Raw genomic sequence first — 19,618 nt, forward strand, 5'->3', positions numbered from 1 at the left:
GTTTGCCCACCCAGCTACAGCTCTTATCAGTTGGCAGGCTGAGTAGCGCTATTTGCTTGTGTTTGGTGATTTGTGGGAGATTCTGTGTTTCACTCAAGGCAGTATTTATATTATATATTTGGAGGTGGGGACATCCCCCCAGTTTTCAAATATGCTCAAAATATCCCCACCCATATATTGATAAAAAATTGAATTAAAAACAAACAAACAAAAAAAAAAACGGCTATGCTGTGACAGGCAACCATGCTCTACAGATGGAAATGTAATCCTTATCATAATTAAGTTAAACAAATGACTACCATTAGTTTAGTATTAAAGCGTACTGCAGTTCTGTGCGTGGTTTGTCCACGTGGTGTTGCCGTACTCCAGTAAAAGCTGTTGCCGAGTCGACTGCTGTAATTAGGTACAATCAATGTCAAACACTGTACTGTCTCTATTTTGTTACCTTTAAGTGTATCGGAAAATAGACATTTAAGAATGTAGAAGAAGAAGAATATACACTTTATAAAAACTCCAAGGGGAAAATCGATTTTTTTCACTCTGTTGTCATGTGCACACAGGCCTGAAATACACACACATTTAAAAACAGGACCTTTACATGCAATTGAGAGGTAAGTGTGAGGGGTTTGCTTTGGACAGGTGCCCTGAGCAGTTGGGGGTTCAGTGCCTCATTCAAGGGTGCCTCGGCAGTGCCCAGGAGGCAAACTGGCATGTCTCCAGCTACCTGTCCATGCTCCATACTTGGTCTGTACAGGGACGTGGGCCAGCAACCCTCTGGTTCCCAAGCCAAGTCCCTATGGAGTTAGATACTGCTGCCCCTCAGTATGAGGAATATGAGTTTTAAAATGTCAGTCATTTATGTTGTACTGCATGTGTAATTTAGACAATAGCGGCTTTCATTTATTGTATATTCATATAATGTACTCTAACTAGGAATGTCAATGGTTAACTGTTAAACGGACCGCTTACACATGTCAGTCTATAGGTTATCATAATTGTGGCACTTGTCAGTTTACTGTACTGCGCACCACCATAGTCTGGGGGGAGCCAGCTAGCATTTACAATGCCGCTCACTGAGCCATTACTACTGGTAAAGGAAACGTGCCCTCCCTTCCGTCTCCGCCTGGCTCAACCCAATAAGTAAATGGCTCAGTTTTGAACCATTAAATCCCCTTTGCATTGTTGAGTATGTTACCACTGTTAGCAATGCCAGCATGACTACTGGTGCTAACATAATAAACAATGCTAAATGGGTTTTACATTTCAAAATGAAACTGCTTACTCACCGAGGAGACTGTTTCCACCGCAAGACATTCTGCCATTGGGACGGTGTTACCAGCTGTAGCTAATCGCTGAATGAGTGGCTGCTAGCTAACGCTAGCTAGCTCCCTCCCAAACCAAGTGGTGCACAGTGCAGAGTGGCCAAGAACCCATTGGAGACTGGAGGGCAGTGGACATGTTTCCACATATTAACACAGCTAGCCAGCTGTCTGTCAGCAAAGCCAACAGAAAATAAAATAAACCTCACATTTACATTACAAAAGATTCAAAAAGAAGCACTGGACTAAAAGGAAAAGCCTCTGGTATTTTATGTCTTTTTTTTTTTTTTTTTTAATTTTAATTTAATTACTTAGGTACCAATTAATATCTGTTGGCCTTTCAAAAGCAAAATGAACCAAACTGACATCCTCTAACACTGTACTTGCATGTTAAATATGGTAAAATATAATGGGAAATTAGTTTTCAAATTTGGAATTTTTTCTGGGGTCCCAGCCGTTTTGGTCCTTGGCCTTATTATCGCTTATAACACACCCCTCTGTCCCTCCATGTGTGGATTCGAACTTGTCTTCCTCCTGGATATACATTTTTTCTCTCCTGGTTTAAATTACTGTTGGCTCTTTTCTGTCAATTTCTAGCGTGTCACTTGTTTCTCTTTAATCTACAGACGTTCTAATAACATGCCACCGTGACCCAACACCTCAAACCATGCATGTGTCTCATTTTATATCGTAAGCATGGTGTAAAGTAGCATTAGCCACTACCCCCCATTTAATTAGCTACTTTACAGGATTAGAGTCCGTTACTTACCTCGGTAAAGAACTCTCCGCTGTAATTATTTAGGGGGTGGCAATTATTGCATTGGCCTAAAGCTGGCTCTAATCAAGGATGAGTCTTATAGTTAATGAGGCTTTTCAGACGTGTTTGTAATGTCATGGTAAGTCATGTGAATTTAAGCTGTACTAACAAACTGGTTTGACACAGAGAAAACAGAAGTAACAAATCCATTATTCTAATATATGTATATATATATATATATATATATATATACATATATATATATATATATATACACTGTACACACACATATATATATATGTATATATATATATATATATACAGTGTATATATATATGCAAGATGTTGTAAATAAGAAGTCAAACTCCATGACATGAAGTCAGTTTCATACAGTTTGTGAGATACAATTTAATTGGTGGCACAGCTACTTGCTAATGATGTGCAATGTGTAGCTTCCTCATTTCTTTATAACTAAACCAACCTAATGCAGTGGGTGGCAGTGCATTTTAAGCTGGATGGCAAGGTTCAAAGTTCTCTTGGACACTATAGAACTTTTTTTTTTAATTGCATTGCATGGCTGTCTCACACAGTGCCATGTGGTCTCACTCACTGCTTCCCACAATATGTTAAGATTACACGCTTTGCTGAAGTGCACCTCAACATTCTCTGTCAAGACACTGAAAAGCATTTTTCATACTTTTCCCCCCCAGAGTAATTTGTGCTCAACTGCCTTGTTCAAGGTAACAAATAGCTTTATGAATTACTGCGATCGTGCATGAAAAAGAAGCATATTGAAGGCTGAGCAAAATGCCAGGTTGAGCCAGTACCACTGTTGACAATTTTTTTTTTTTTTTTTTTTTTTCAGTTTTTACATAAAGGTCAGTGTTATCTGGAACATTTACTGCAGCATGCTGTGTTTCTGCCCTGTTTTAAATTATTAGAATTATTGGGGGGGGGGTCTGGAGTGTGGGGGTGGTGGATGCAGGGGACACTTTCCCCTCAATATTAATGAAATGATGAAAATTATGAAACTAAAGACATTTCCACCATAAAATTGGAGCAGAAAAGGCACAAATTGGTGAATAAAAATTCCTCTTCTTATTTTCTATCAGGTAGCAGTGTGTCACCAGACTGTGGGCGCTGTACATTAGCCACTTCAGTTTAAATAGAGATGCTGCGGTCGCCACTGTCACTGTGAGTGATTGAAGGTATAAAAGACTTAAAGAGAGGTGATGTCGGTGTGGACTCTTTCAGGACCTCACGGTGTTCTGTACAAAAGCCTTATTTGTCCAGTGTGTGTGTGTGTGTGTGTGTGTGTGTGTGTGTGTGTGTGTTTTATCCCCTCCCACTCTTGTTCTGGAGAATCAGCTGGAAGGCCTGAAGAAGTCATTACCTTTGGATGGAGCCATAATGGATTTTCGCTCCACTAAATCACTGTGGCTCTTTTGGCTGTTTGAGTTTGATCACCGACCGTTTCTGGGCATCCAATAAAAACCTGTTTTTATTTTTTTCCTTTATGTGGCTGGAGTGTGCGTGTGTGTGTGCGCGTGTGTGCCCTAGCTATATCCAATTGATTTGCTAGCATTTCAAGGCCCACCGCCAGCTCCGTCCACTAGCTGCCTTGCATTTACAGCTCGGACTGATATGCTCCAGTTCACTTTATGTGGTTGTAATTGTGGTGGTTTTGTGAAAGATACTTTGCTTGTCTGCATGTGCTTGCGTTTGTGCACGCACATGTGTGAAAAATGACTCGTACTCTAGATAACCTGTTGCTCTGATCAATATGTTGTCAACTTACCTCCCAGCTAAAGCATCTTGCCGTCTAAGCAGCAGGCTCATCTTTCACATTGTGATTCACACCAGTGGGTTTGAAGTGTCTTTCACACAGATTTTTGTCAGCAGGGAATCAATAATGCTTCTTTAGAAAAAGACACTCAGCATGTCAGTAATAAGTATTATGCTCCCCTGTCATCTTTTCTTATGTTCTGGTAGAAAATTACCCCACCCCTGCTGCTGAAAGTGCTGCCAATATACAACTAAATGTATATCATTTTGTACCTTCCATCTTCTAAATAAAATCTCCTAAGAAGTGCAGATCCAGGTTAGACGTTTCCATACTCTGTGTTAAGATCTATTGGCTGCACCCTCCTTTATCACAGGGGGTGCAGTAAATCTGACTTTTAAAACTGTAACTGACTGCAAAAACAGAAAACCTCACAAACTTCACCAGGACTAAAGTGTTTTTGGGCTTTGAAAAAACATAAGAAAACCTGTGGATAAGGAGTCACTAACACACCTAAAACTTTATAGAGTAATAATGCTATGAAGATAATACAGAACCAAAAGAAAGAAACCGAAGCTTGACAAGTTCCTGGTTATATTCTGACAGTCTCTGTCAAATAGTTTTGTCATCATATCAATACAGTAACTAACCTCGATCTGAATTTTAGAAATCATTTTGAACTAATTCTGAGGGTCCCAGTAGGTCTCGGGAATCAATGCCACATTGTGCTGCATTCTGGGTATTTCTGGGGCTCATCCACAATAGTTGTTGGCAGCTGCTGTGTGTTTATATAAGGAGCAGATGATACAGGCGCTATTTTTGGCTACATGTCACTGCAGAGTTTAGACTGAAAATATACAGTGAACAAACAAAGGCAGAGGTAACATGTCAGGAGGAGGAAGTGACAGATGAAGGAAGGATGACATTCATTTTAGAAAAGGCAAGACACTTGGAGTTATCAATCACTATAAAGATAGATGTTTTTATGAACCCAAGAAACTTGATGTATTTTTGTATCGTTCTTTTTATTGCACTTTTTTCCTCTTATTTCGTCTTCGATGTAGAACTCAGTACAGTAAAAGTTTTTCGTTTCTCTTCCAAAACTTTCTTTTATGTAACAGTGCAAAGCTGTACGACTCCCTTTTGGAGGCAGAATTAGGAAGAAGTTACTGCTTCCAGGCAAAGCCAAGTTCTATGAAATACTGGTCCACAATTATCCATAAAATCACTACTTGTTGCTGTAAGACTTTGGTTATTAGTACAGATTAAACAAACTGATATAACTTAATAAAATACAGAGCTTTAGAGCTTCTAATAAGCGAGATTTGTTGCCTTCAGCAATGTGATCTCATCCCTACCCTTCATATTTTGGTAATTTAGCAGAAGCCTTTTGCGTTGTATCAGGCCTGTCCAAATAATTGGCTTGGCCTCTGAAAAGGTCCAGTGAATGGGTCCTTCCAAAATTTGCTTTACATATATCAACACGTGCATGCTCTCTCACTTTGTGTGTTTGTTTGTTTTTTTGCAACAGCAATTATGAATATAAAGGTTATTTTTGTTGTATTAATAAGTAATAGTTAATATTTTGGTTCTTAATACTGTGTTTTTCATTCATTCATCTTCTAACCGCTTCATCCTCTTGAGGGTCGTGGGGGGGCTGGAGCCTATCCCAGCTGACATTGGGCGAGAGGCAGGGTACACCCTGGACAGGTCGCCAGACTATCACAGGGCTGACACATAGAGACAAACAACCATTCACGCTCACATTCACACCTATGGACAATTTAGAGTTATCAATTAACCTAGTCCCCAATCTGCATGTCTTTGGACTGTGGGAGGAAGCCGGAGTGCCCGGAGAGAACCCACGCTGACACGGGGAGAACATGCAAATTCCGCACAGAAGGGCTCCCACGCCCGGGATCGAACCGGCAACCCTCTTGCTGTGAGGCGAGAGTGCTAACCACCACACCACTGTGCCGCCCCTACTGTGTTTTTATCATTCTTATATTTTGTATGAACATGATTTTTGCTGGCCTCCATAGCCCCCTTGTGGGCAGCCCTGCATTTTATCTGTATTACTTAATTCATTAATGACTAACAAGTGACTATTGACTCACATGAAAAATAACAAAATAACTCAACATAATTTCACACGGGACACGAACACTGGAATCCTGGGTCAAAGTCCTGTGCTTGCTGGATCCATCCACCTCCACTTCAACCTGCCCTGAGCCAACTTACGTGCTCCTTAAACTACGTCTGTTCTAAACATCTAATCTAATAATGATGTAGTACATTAGAGCTTGTTGAAAGCCCATTCCGTCTCACACAGACCCTAAAGGGTGTTTTGTCGGGAGCCACTGCCCAAGCAGTGTTTTTTGACACCCTGGGAGTGAAACCAGGCTGCCTTTAGACAGAGCCAGGCTAGCTGTTTTCCCCTATTTCCAGTCTTTATGCTAAGCTAAGCTAACTAGGCTGCTAGCTGTTGCCAACTGGTAATTAGAGTGGTGTCAATATTTTCATCAAACTCTTGGCAAGGAATCAGCAAAGCATAATTCCCAAATTTAAACCCATGACTACAGTGTTTACACGTAGGCTGGGCCTCATAGACACAAAATGCAATTTCAGTCCAATGTGCCTGTTGGATGAGTCACACACAAGTCTGTAGGTGCAGAATGCATGCGAAAGAAATTTGGCCCTCAGTCTTTAACCCTATTAAATACTATGAGGCTGAAAATGCTGACCAAAGCATTTGACTGACTCATAAAATGCTGAGACACCAAGAAGCCAGGGTCAGATGAAGCCAAGTAAGAGGGACCGGGCAGGAGGCTACCTGTAAGTCAAGGTGAGCAGACGCTGTTCTCATTTAATCAAATTTAGTCATCTAGCTATATCGTTAACACTGTTAGTCAGAGTGCAGAGGCTGGGGTCTTTCTTAGTGATCAGCAGCCCATGTTGTGAGAACTGCAGCTGTGACATTTTAAGACGTTGGCCAGTCCGCCCTCATTAGAATTTTGATTTAATCAGCACAGACAGTTTTTCAGGTTTTCAGATGTCAAAACAGACATGTAGGTAAATCACAGAAATGCCCAGAACACACTGATATACACTGTCACACATACCCATGCTGACACACACACACATACACACACACACACACACACACACACAAACACACATAAACCATACCCTGCGGCGGCCAGCTAGCCTCTGCGATCCAGGCGTGTGTCAGGGCGGCTTACCCTCCTCTCCGCTACATTACCTGAACCAGGCCTGGGGATGATCAGCCCACACACACACTGCAGCATTTACCGCATCACTGCCTCGCTTGGCCTCCAGTGGCCAGAGTGAGCTCTGCCCCCAAGCAGCGAGACATGTCCGTCTACAGACGGACGGGCAGACGGACACTCCTGCTGAGTGTCTGTACAAATGTCAAGCCCATTTTCAGCCGAAAATCTGTCAATTAAATGTGATTCTCAAAGTCCATACAACAGAAGTCAGACATGTGACAGACCGTCTCCGTATGCAGTGGAGAGTCATTAAATACAATTACTCAAGTAGAGTACAATTTTAAGGTACATAATTTAAACATTTACATTTAATACTACTTCTACTCCACTATATATGAGGCAAACATTATACTTTCTACTGAACTGCATTTATCTGACAGCTTTATTTCTATAGTTACACACTGACTCAGAAAAGCTACAATAAGTTTATAAAATGATGCATTATTATGCCTTAAACTTCAAGTTAGTAACTTAATATAAAGTACAATAGGTAACACTACCTACACATTGACCAGCTACAACATTAAATGGACAGTACACCCCAAAGAATTTTTTTTGGTGTGAGTTGCAGAGTGTTGGAGATATTGGCTGCAGAGGTGTGTGTCTTCTCTCGAATATAATGAAACTAGATTGCACTCGGCTTGTGGTGCTCAAAGCGAAAATAACTAATTAAATAAAAAGATTTGAAAAACTCAACAGCAATGTCTCTTTCCAGAGATAATGACCTGGTAACTCAAGATAATCACAGACCTTGTTGTGAGCAGTTTCATGTAGGAACTGTTTTCTCTCTACTGAACTGCAACTGCCAATTGTATCATTTTTATTATCATTCCTTTTATTCCACTTTGAGCACCACAAACTGAGTGCCATCTGGTTTTATTATATTCAAGACAGGGTGGTAATTTCTATGCTTTATATCTCAAAAATTCAGCAACTCACAACAAAGCAATCTGGGTTAATAAATAGCACTATGGCTAAGAGGAAAAATACGTATTTTTATTGGGGGGGTGAACTGTCCCTTTAAAATGCTACCTAAGAAATAAGCAATAATAATCTGACATCATATATAAAGTAAAGGATACAATATGCATACATTTTAGTATTTCTTCAAGCCAGTAAAGATATTTAAAATAAAAGTAATTCATGGAAGACATTGGACAATGTAGTAAATCACAGGGATATCATTTATAATATGTCATTTTTATGTGACAATCATAGTATTAATAGCTGTTTTGGTGGCGTATATGGCAGAGTGGAAAACACTGGCTGTAGTGGTAATGACAAAGAGCACAGTTAGAAATGATCAGTTTACACATCACTGTGATTCTGAGCGAAAAAAACAACTGAACTGAAAGTGTAAATCCACACTAAGTCACAGAGGGCAGACAAGTGCTAACACATTAACACTGTTGCTAATCCTGTGCAGATGGAGACTTTTAAATAGAAGAAACTAAATGTTTGGCTTCTGGCATCCTGGACAGGTGTTGCAGGGACATTTCAGGCCCCATTTAAACCACAGTGTATGGGACTGATTCACTAAATGTTCTGCTGCATAATTAATGAAAATAAAATGTAAAAAAAAAAGAGATTTTCTCATGATGTTCAAACATCATATAAAAAGCCTCTGCGTCATCCACAGAGGCACAGAGATACAGATCACAAACCTCTCGTCTTTCCTGCACAAATGGTGTTTACCCTTTGCTCAGTTGCTACAGCACCAGCCATCTTAATTGGCTGTAATTCATTCTTCTGAATGCATGCGACAGATGGGGACTGCCAAGAAAACAGCAACAGGCGCACCGGGAAAGTGCTTCTTGTTATATCTCTTCCCAGAAAAGATTTCAGTTTTCAGGAAGTAAAGTTCATCTTCCATCATGTCTGTCGCCATATTGGGTTGTTATTCAGACTATCAGATCGCCGGCGCTTTTAGTGACCCCTAAAAGGATTTGGATGCCTGCCTGCAACCTCTCAGCCACAGCATACCTCACATGTCGTTCCTTAGCTCTTTTTGCACCTTCTATGGAAAATGAAAATACAAAAAAGGCCTGTTTACTTATTTATCTCACTTAAAAGTTGCATGAGAGCCTTTCCCTGGGAGTTTGGCTGTGGTGCTTGTCCGTCCCTGGGTGGATATAGAGTGCTGGGTGGCCTGGGGTTGTTGCTGTGGACATGGTGTTCCTGGTACAAATAGGATAGCTATTTTTTGTTTCATTTTATTTTGGACTTCGAACTGTCAGCACCAGACTGCTAACAGCTAAGTGCCTTCTGTCCTCTCCGTGTCTGTCTGCAGAGCTGTACACGGCTCTGATGTGCTGCGCATTGTAAAGTAACTCCCAGTAAAAGGCCAGGCTTGCAGAGTGGTCTAGTTGAATGCACTTTAACTGGGTATTTGGAAGCTTCTTCCCTTTTAAGCCTGTGCTATCAATAGTTCAGAAGGGTGTCGTAGGTCTTTTGAGTTTAACAATAGCTTAATACAACGTCTTTAAAATTTCAGCATATGGCAGAATACAGATGTGGGAGGAGAGGAAGAAGCCGCACTCTTCTTCTGCTGCAGGCTTTCTGAATTGCTGCAGCAATTTGGCTCCGTCCCCAAGGGGGAATTGTTTAGAAAATATCATGTTTGCTCCTTTTTTTCCAGCCACAGAAAGCTACAAGAGCTAGCTGTGTGAGAGACATAAGCATTTTGTCTTATAATGAATACAGATGTAGTTGCACTGTAAACCATTAAAGAGGCAGAACTGTCTTCAGTGCAGCTGAACAACAGGGCCATGAAAATGCATCAGGGACAACTTCTGCATCTCCATGTTTCAATTAGTATTGATCAGGAAAACTCAACTGCTGCTCCACACTGCTTTTCTGTTTTCTTTGTGTGCTTTATCTGAAATAGAGAAAAGTGTTCTATGAATCTAAACATTACGTCAGTGCTTTTATTCCGATGCCAGTCAAGTATATTAGTATTGTTAGTGCGCACAACGCTGCATCATTTTGGAATTTTCACACTTTTTTAAAATACCTTTATTTAGCTCATGGTTGCAGCACATTTTCCTAATATTTATCCTGCACAGCACACCCACAGCCTTTTATCTACCATTTCCGGTTGGCCATATGTCTTGTGAGGACATACATATATATATATATATATATATATGTACTGTTAAAATTCATATTATGGCAAGAACCAATCAGCTAACTAAAGAAAAACGAGTGGCCATCATTACTTTAAGAAATGAAAGTCAGTCAGTCCGGAAAATTGCAAAAACTTTAAATGTGTCCCCAAGTGGAGTCGCAAAAACCATCAAGCGCTACAACGAAACTGGCACACATGAGGACCGACCCAGGAAAGGAAGACCAAGAGTCACCTCTGCTTCTGAGGATAAGTTCATCCGAGTCACCAGCCTCAGAAATCGCAAGTTAACAGCAGCTCAGATCAGAGACCAGATGAATGCCACACAGAGTTCTAGCAGCAGACCCATCTCTAGAACAACTGTTAAGAGGAGACTGCGCGAATCAGGCCTTCATGGTCAAATAGCTGCTAGGAAACCACTGCTAAGGAGAGGCAACAAGCAGAAGAGATTTGTTTGGGCCAAGAAACACAAGGAATGGACATTAGACCAGTGGAAATCTGTGCTTTGGTCTGATGAGTCCAAATTTGAGATCTTTGGTTCCAACCGCCGTGTCTTTGTGAGACGCAGAAAAGGTGAACGGATGGATTCCACATGCCTGGTTCCCATATATATATATATATATATATATATACATATATATATAAAATTTGCATTGACAAGCTCCCAAATAGAGATATATTAACTTAAAGGGTAAGTTCAGTATCTTTCAACCTAACCCCATTTGCCCATTGTTTGTGACTAAGTAACTAATGGAAACAACAAATTGGGGAATTAGTCCAGTATTCAGTAAAACCACTTAAGCCAGGATCGGTGAAACCAGCCGCAATGTAATCCCCACAGGTAATTAGGCACCGTCAATTTATGTCCACAAAAAGTGCTTGTTTTTGCCACTGACAGTTCAGACTGTTATTCTAAGTGTCTGACCACGTTATGGAAAGGATCCCTAACGAGACTGACATTTCTGGTAGAGAGTAAAATCCTTTTTGTTTAACCAGAACTAGCCCCAGAGTTGCCAACACCAATTCCACCTTTTCACACATTTTCACACCTTACTGTGTGAATTAAGGGTTTAATTCAATCAACAAGTGTTGGTGATTGTTGGAACAGTGGAAAGATGGAACCCAGATGCTTTTTGTGAGTTATATTTTGTTTGTTTTGACTTTGAATGAAGTGTGTTTTACAACGACAAAATTACTGTTAATTTAAATGGAGTGTGGTGGGCTTGGCTATAGTGATTTCAGGGCTATTTTCTGTTCAACAAAAAGGATCTTACTCTGTATCCGTTGTCAGAAACCTAAATTAGTAATCTAAAAATGTCAGTGACAAAAACACGCACTGTTAGTGGACGTACATTGATGGTGCAAACATGCACCGAATGGTGAAATTGCAGCCTGTTTCACCACTGCCATCTGCAGTGCTCTTGATCAAAACTGGACCACTTTAAAAAAAAAAAAAAAAAAAAAAAAGTTCCTATTGGTCACTTAGACACAAAAAATATAATTTCCAGGTTGAAAAAAGGATTTACTCTTTAAAAATATGATATTATTGTGACACATGACTTAAGCATTTGATAGAAATACCAAAAAGTGGCTGTATAAATCAACACATTTTTTTTATTTCGAAATCTTACGTCATTTTTTCACCCTATACCTCCTGGGCTGATCCGCCCCTGCTTGAATTAACATTGACAGTTGGCTAACAAGGGGATACTCTTTTAATTAACTTCCTGCCTAAATCTCTGTGACTGGAGTTCAAACACCTCTCTAACCATTGAGATACTGCTTCACCATTTAAATCACATCGCTGGCTCATAATGGATAGAGATGCATTCATGCAGTATAAGCTTTTTTTTGAGAGGTGAGAGAATCTCTATTAACTCAATAAGCAATCATAAACACATTTATTTCTGCTTTGAACTTTGATTCAACCTCCCAACCATACAGTACATTCCCTATCCTGGAGGACTTTGCTAATGATTATTGCACTCATATTTTCTGCAATTTACATGAGGCCTTGAAATAGACTCATGCGGTATAGTGCTGATGAGTTTCTTCCAAGTTAATGAACATTAAGGGACTCAGTCTCACCAGACGGCCCTCTTGGAGCACAGCGAACTCAGCTTGGACAGCATTCCTCACATCCTGTAATACAGCACTGACTGTTCCCTGTTGGCTACACGGTGTCAGCAGGAGGTGTTTCTAAGTGCTGCCCTTGTTGTAACCATTTAAAAAAAAGCTGTGTTCAAGCCCTGTTGTGGCTAAAAAAGATATATGAAGGCCTGGCTAAAACTGGCGATCTACAGAAAGTTTGCTTTCTCAGCTGCTTTGGGATATTACAACAACTCAGCTAGCTGCTAACTGACTGGAGAGACAGTAACCTGCACTGTAAAACACTAGCCTCAGAAACAGGCTGAATGAAGAGGTGTAGCTCAGTCATAAACCTCCAGCTTGTGCGGCTCAACATTTCAGCCCTTTGTTCCCCTCCAGAAACCTTTGGCATGACTCCAGTTTGGATTTTCTACTTGCGGAGGGTGATGCGTTGCTTATTACACCACACGAGAGAGCATCCACTCAGAGGTGGGAAGGTGATTTTCAGGGTCTGAGATGAGATTCCTGCCTAATTTAAAAAAAGACTGAAAAAGAGAACATGCTGTGAAGGTTTTTAGCCCCCACTGTAACCACTAGTTAATTCAGTGTGAATTCTAGCCACAGGCCCAGCAAACAGCTCATATTATGTAACAGCCAAATGTAGGGTGCCGCATGCTCACTCCTACGCTGGATAGGATTGTGATCCTTTTATACTGACAGATACAAAATACAAGCTACTGCATTGAAATTAATTTCTTTGCTAAATCATGACGATGTGACAGCATGTTTAATAATGACAGCGTTTTAAATATTTAACAGTGAGAATATTTACTACAATAAATCCGTATATAATCAAGGCAACATTGTAAATATTGCATCATAGGTTTAATAGTATAATAGTACTCTTCTTTGGTATAGATAACAGTGATGGGACTCTGCTATATATCAAGCAGCCACAGCACCACTATGTTTAATAGCAGCATATTCTACTGTGGTAAATGGTGACATATTCAACTTTGCATTACATTATAGTAAAGGTTTTCCAGTACTCCAGTCCAGTAAGTTATACATTGCTGTGTTGTGTATAGATATATAAATAGCTTTATTGTCAGTAGCTTTAACAGCATTATATTATATGCACATAAGAAAGGACTAGTGTACCGTGGATGACAGTACTACACTGTGTTTAATAATGGAAATATTCTGCCACATATTTGCATTAACAGAGCTCTGCAGTATTCTCAGCCCTGATGATATTCTGCTGGATGTTCACTATAACCATGTGTAGCCTTCTTTAAGTAGAAGTATCTAAGTAACAGAAGCACTTTATTAAAACAATCTGTCATATTTGTGTTATGAATTATATATTTACATACACATATTAATTAGTGAGTGTATTTTATTCTCTCTTATATTTAACAGTGACAACATTGTATGTTTTAAAGTCATAATGTTGTGTAAAATTAAACACTGAAATACATATTATGGACAGTGTATAGTAATTATTTCCACTATGCATTTATAAGGACAACAGTAGTTTGCTATATGTGTCATACAGTATACACGTGTTTTCATGAACAGTGACAGAAATTCTACTATTACATAACAGTACTGTAAAAGTAAGACAGTAATGTGCAATAGGAGTAAAAGTGACAGATCTGACAGTATACAGTTATATGTTTTGAATGGTGACAGGATTCTTCTATTATATAACGGTTAAAGTATTCTTCTAAATGAGAGAGACAATATTGTACCACAGATGTATTACAGATAGTTATAGAATTATAGTGCTGTGACATTGTGCCTGCTTCTTTTATAACACACACTGCAGACACAAAGGGGCCCTTATGTATTTTTTATTTTTTTTATGAATAAAAATGAATAGTATCTCTGTTTTGTTTTTTTTTCTTTTTCAGAACTTGTACTTTAAGCAAGCCAAACGTTATTGGGCACCATCACTCACACCCACTGACTGACTACTTTTAATTTCACTGCGCTTGTCTCAAGTGTGTGGGTGCGTGCGTGGCTTTGCACATCTTGCCTGTCTCTGTGTGTTTAAGATATTTATCTCCTGTGTGCTGACGCGTGATAATAATGATGTTGATTTAGGATGTGTTTTGGTTATGGGCTGGATGTTTGCTATTGTTTCAGCTGTGCGTTTATGAGTAAATAGGCTTGGCCTCTTGTGTGGGTGTGAAATTTAGTGTTGGATCAGAGCTGTTATCATGAACTGTATGAAAATTATAGACCACCATGACATCACCTCATGGTGTGTGGAGTGTTTTGAAGCCTCGTGTTTGGCAGTTTGGACATTGCAACATTGGATGTTTGGAGCTAGAAGCAACCATATTTGGATGTGAAGGTGGATCTGACTCATAGAGTGTGGTGACGCCTCGCAGACAGCCTGTCACTCAAAGCGGCCTTGCCCTTAGTTATACATTTACATACACATGTTAATCAAAAGTGACAGTATTCTGTTAGACTGTATGTACAGTAAGCTCATATGTTTAACAGTGACAACATTTTATTGTACCTATAATAGCATTTGGCATTTTAGCCATTGCAATCTTGGATTTTTGGAGCCGTGACCATATTTGGATGAGAGGGTGGTTCTGACTCATAGACTGTGCTGACGCCTCGCAGACAGCCTGTCACTCAAAACAGCTTTAATTATGTATAACTTGAAGCCTTAAAAAAATGTAAATCACTGAGTTTTATAAGTATTCACCCCCATACAGTTGTCATGAATGGGAATATTTGCTATATAGACGAAAAACTGTTTTCATACCAGGCTGTAAAGTTGGGCATTTTAATGTGCCTGTCTATGGGGATTGACTCGCTTCCTTATCCAGCCTCAAGTGGCCATTCGTGGAACTGCAGTTTTTAGCACTACGCTTCATTTTTCAGCCCTGTAGACTGCCGTTTGGTTTCATCTGAGCATGTGTATTTCAATGTGTGCATGTTCATCATACATGTAGACCTGTAGGTGAGTGCCAGACTTAAAAAAGTGTTTTGAAATGTAGCTCAAAACTCATACATCAATAACATAGTTCTGTGTCATTTCAGTACATAGGCTATATCCCTTCACCCCCTGCATGTGCCCTAAAAATATACTTTCACCTTTTCAGGCCTCTAAAAAGACTTCAAATGAAACATTCTGGGAAGAAGAAAAAAATCACTTCTCCTCTAAAATATTTTTGGGCATAAACGTCAGTAATAGATGAAGCGTACACAGCACGTCTAGCAGTCCAGTAAGCCTGAATTCACAGTGATCAGGCGCCTTCCTTCTGTTAAATATGGAGCTGTCCTTCCATCAGCCGCACTTTCCATCTCCCCTTATTCCCATCGGCTCATGTTCCCATCAGCCTCTCCCCAGTTTGCATTAACACACCTCTGGGACCGGCAGACCGCAGCCTCTGTGTTATAGATAGAGAACAAGCCTCCATCTTTCATAAGGATGGTTAAAGTTTTAGCTCTAGAGAGTAATTGTTGTGTAATCACAACTAGGGGATTAATTATTCATAGAGACCTGCACGCGCGCACACACACACACACACACACACACACACACACACACACACACACACACACACACACACGTGAATCTCCTCGAATCTCTTTCTGCATCTCTCTGTTCTCTTCCTCTATTTGTCTCTCTCTCTCCACCTTTCTTTCCATATGTCTCTCTATCATCCGATCTCCTCTCCATTTCTCCATCTCTCTTTCCACACTAATGGAGTTAGTGAGCGCCGAGGATAAAACAATTAAAACAAAATTCATTTGAATGAATTAAAGAGCAGGGAGCTGCAGTAGCTGACACTTCTGAGGCAAGACGAATTATCCTGCATGGCTTGTTTAGTAGCATTTTACAGTGGCCTCGTCCCACCTCATTAACCTGTGTATTAACCCGTGGAGAAGCATTGTTACTACACTGTGAGGGAAAACAGAGGAAGGGGTGAACAAGTGAGGAAGGGAAATGGTTACTGCGCTGTGTTAATGTTGCTCTGCACCCGTCTGATGGACTTGGACTTACCTGTGAGCCTTCAAGGACTGCGTGGTGAATAATGAGTCATCTTCCAGACATCTCCATGTATTTTCCAAATGTTTTTCGGTGAACAGCAACAGGAGGATGCACAAGATCCGCCGCCTGGCTTACGAAAGACTTCAGAGGCTGTTAAGGAAATGCCAAGGCCATCTGTGCTGCTCTAAGAGGGTGTGAAATGAAGATGGAGAGTGTGTCACCCTGAGAGGAGAGGTCATTACTGGCTTCTCAAAGGCAGCAGATTATGTCAATTTTACAGGTCACAGTCTTGTGGGTCACCACATTTTTTATCGCCTTCGTCTCTGCGACACCTTAACGCTTCGTAATGAGTCCAGAAGTGTCTGGAGTTCAAATGTGCATCAGGAGCTGTGATGCTCAGGAACAGCAGCCTAAGCGGGTGTCGCTGGCGATGATTAGATGCAGCCAGATGGCATCAGGATGTTGCGTCTTGTGCTCGGAGTCATTGCAACAATCACTCTCTCTCTCTCCTGGCAGATTGTCACTTTATGTGTTTATATGTGGCGTAATGACTGAGTACACTCCACAGGTTGTGAATCTTGCTAGCTCAATAGCAGCATTTTTATTTGACTGGAGTGTCTGTGATCCAGGAGGTCTACCTCGTGCTGTCTGGGGATGTGCTCTTAGGCAAGACACTGAAACCACTCTCAGCTCATAGTCTGTTCTGCTGCTGACCCTGACCTGTGACCTGTCTGTAGAGAGGAGCATGAGAAAAACAGGATTTCCTTGCAGGGAGCCATATATAGTTTCAGGGATTTAGTTTTTGTAGGTTTTTTTTTTTTTTTTTTTGTGGATTCAGACCACACACAGCCCTGCATTAAAATAGTGCAAGGGACTGAGTCAGTGGAGGCATGGTGTTTAATGAAATATGATCAGTTTGAGTAGGTGTTATGATATAGCAGAGATTGTGTTCATGATGTTCAGGTGGTAAAGTGAAGCTTTGGAACTTTTCTGACTTGAAATTGTGCTATTTTTGTTGTCAGGCCACATTTAATTGCCAACACAGACACACAGAGCTTTGATTCTGTGTAGACACACACAGACCTGTTCAGAATGGCATAAACTCCTTTTATAAATGTACATGCAAGACCCCTTTACACAGATGTATGTTATTTAGTGCAAGCAGTGCCGGACCTAGCACATTTGGTGCCCTGGGCAAGCTTCCCCTGTCAACCACCAAAAAAAAAAAAAAAAAAAAAAAGTTGCTGTATTTATTATAAAAAATAACCAGAGCTAATGAGAAATGAACACAAACAACTTAGCTAACAAACAATAATAATAAACAATTACTAATAAAAGAATACAATAAATGCATATTTCTTCATATATCTTTTATCTTTTTTTCTTTTTTTTTTTTTTACCTTGTTTGATTCCTTTCAGGTGGCCTTTTGCCTTTCCATTTTCTCTCCCACTAATGCTCTCAACATGCTCTCTACTCCACCATACCCATCAATGTTCTAGCATGTTCTGACTAAGAGGATTTTAGTATTCCCTCCCCTCTGCTGGCATCCTAGGTAACTGCCTATGTTGCCTTTAGAAAGATTGGCCCCTGAGTGCAAGTTTTAAGGCACATTATTCAGTTTCCAATGCACCAAGGCTAACTCTGGATCAGTGCGTCATTCTTACCTGTGATGTCAACCACTTCTCGTAAGGTGTATTCTTCTTATTTCCAATCTAGTTTAAAAATAATTACACAACACCTGTCCATTTTGTGCACCACATTAGTGTTTGTATGGCTTGTACAAAGTTTGTAGTGCAAATCATCTGGAGTATTGACGCCATCTTCTGATCTCTATCCATCTCTGCTTATGTCCAGTCCTATTTTCACCTGATTTCACTGCAGTCCTTCTGCTAACAGTGTATTCATGCAAGATTTTTAAGTGCTGCACCAAGATTGAGCTTTTACCTCTGGTAACCAAAATCTGACAAGAAAACCCACATGTGCTTGTGCCACAGTTCTCTATTTCATTGTACTTGCATCCATTTTCATGAAAATGGAGCCCACTGTGTTTTGTAGAGCTGAAACTTTGACCTCTCTGTTAGAGGAACATTTTTTTTCTGCCTCTATTAAAGTCATACCTTTTAAGCAGTCGATCTTTTAGAAAAAACATTCCCAGGAGAGTTTCTGTCTCTCTATCCCATTTACTATGTTTTGGAGAGCCTTCTCAGAATCCAATAGGTGCTGTAATATTGTATTGTAGCTGTAATATTGCGTTTCAGCTGCTTGGCAAAGTGGCTTTATTTCTGTGTTTGGGCTTCATGGCAGCTAACTGGCAGGGAGATAAACTCCATGTGGCCCAGGGGAGCGTGGTGATGATGAGCTAAACAAACAGGCTAACAGTGCTACAGCACAACGGAGTGTGCTGAACACAGCGTGGTCTTTATGTATGGAGAGGATAGAGGGAGGAGGAGGTGTGAGGTAGAAAGAAGAGGAAGAATGAGAGAGGGAAGAGAGGAGGGGGGAAAATGAAGAGAGCAGGCAGAGGTGTTAAGGGAGCTCTGACAGGCTGGCTCAGCTGTGTTTTAGCTAATGGGTGAACTGGCTACTCTGCTGACTCCTCTGTGACTGTTGGGATGAACATTTCACTGTAGTAGGTTCAATTCCTTTGCAGCTGGGGGTCTCTAAAACAAATCTCTCCAGTCCTGAGAGAAATAGGTTGGACATAGATTTAAACTGCCAAGAACATTATAATTATTACTGCAGCAATGAAATATACACAAGTGAGTAAAAGTGAAGTTGAAATAAACGCAGAGCGTCGAGAAATTTATTAGAATAATAAAATGTGGATTACACACGAGGCCATACGCTGTGAAAATTACATCATGTCATATGCATGATGTGCAAGACTGCACTCGTATTCACATCATGTCTAAGGATTGTTAGATATGTATAAGTCTGCATTGTCATGCATTGTGTGTGTGTGTGTGTGTGTGTGTGTGCGTGCGTGCGCGGGCACACTTGATTTAAAACCACCTCCAGCGACTGAGCTCTGATTTAAGAGCATCTTCACGGCGACCACAGCAATAGGCACTTTCTGGGTCATGTGAGAGCTGGCATCACTTAGATGTATCAACCCCTCCCACCCTCCACACACACACACACACACACACACACACACACACACACACATTTGCACATCAAGCACGTATTTGAATGTGGCTAGGTTCAGTTTGTGTGCGGACAAAGAGAGAAAGGG

The 19,618-nt window shown here is 40.5% G+C and overlaps 1 protein-coding gene across 3 annotated transcripts in view; it reads left to right on the plus strand.

Moving 5' to 3' along the window:
- ntrk3b (neurotrophic tyrosine kinase, receptor, type 3b) overlaps window positions 1-19,618 on the plus strand; it is a 256,972-nt gene that overhangs the window by 143,406 nt on the left and 93,948 nt on the right. The gene's annotated exons all lie outside the window — the stretch shown is intronic.

The sequence above is a fragment of the Epinephelus fuscoguttatus genome, linkage group LG2 (genome assembly GCF_011397635.1).
Source record: "Epinephelus fuscoguttatus linkage group LG2, E.fuscoguttatus.final_Chr_v1".
Classification (NCBI taxonomy): Eukaryota; Metazoa; Chordata; class Actinopteri; order Perciformes; family Serranidae; genus Epinephelus; species Epinephelus fuscoguttatus.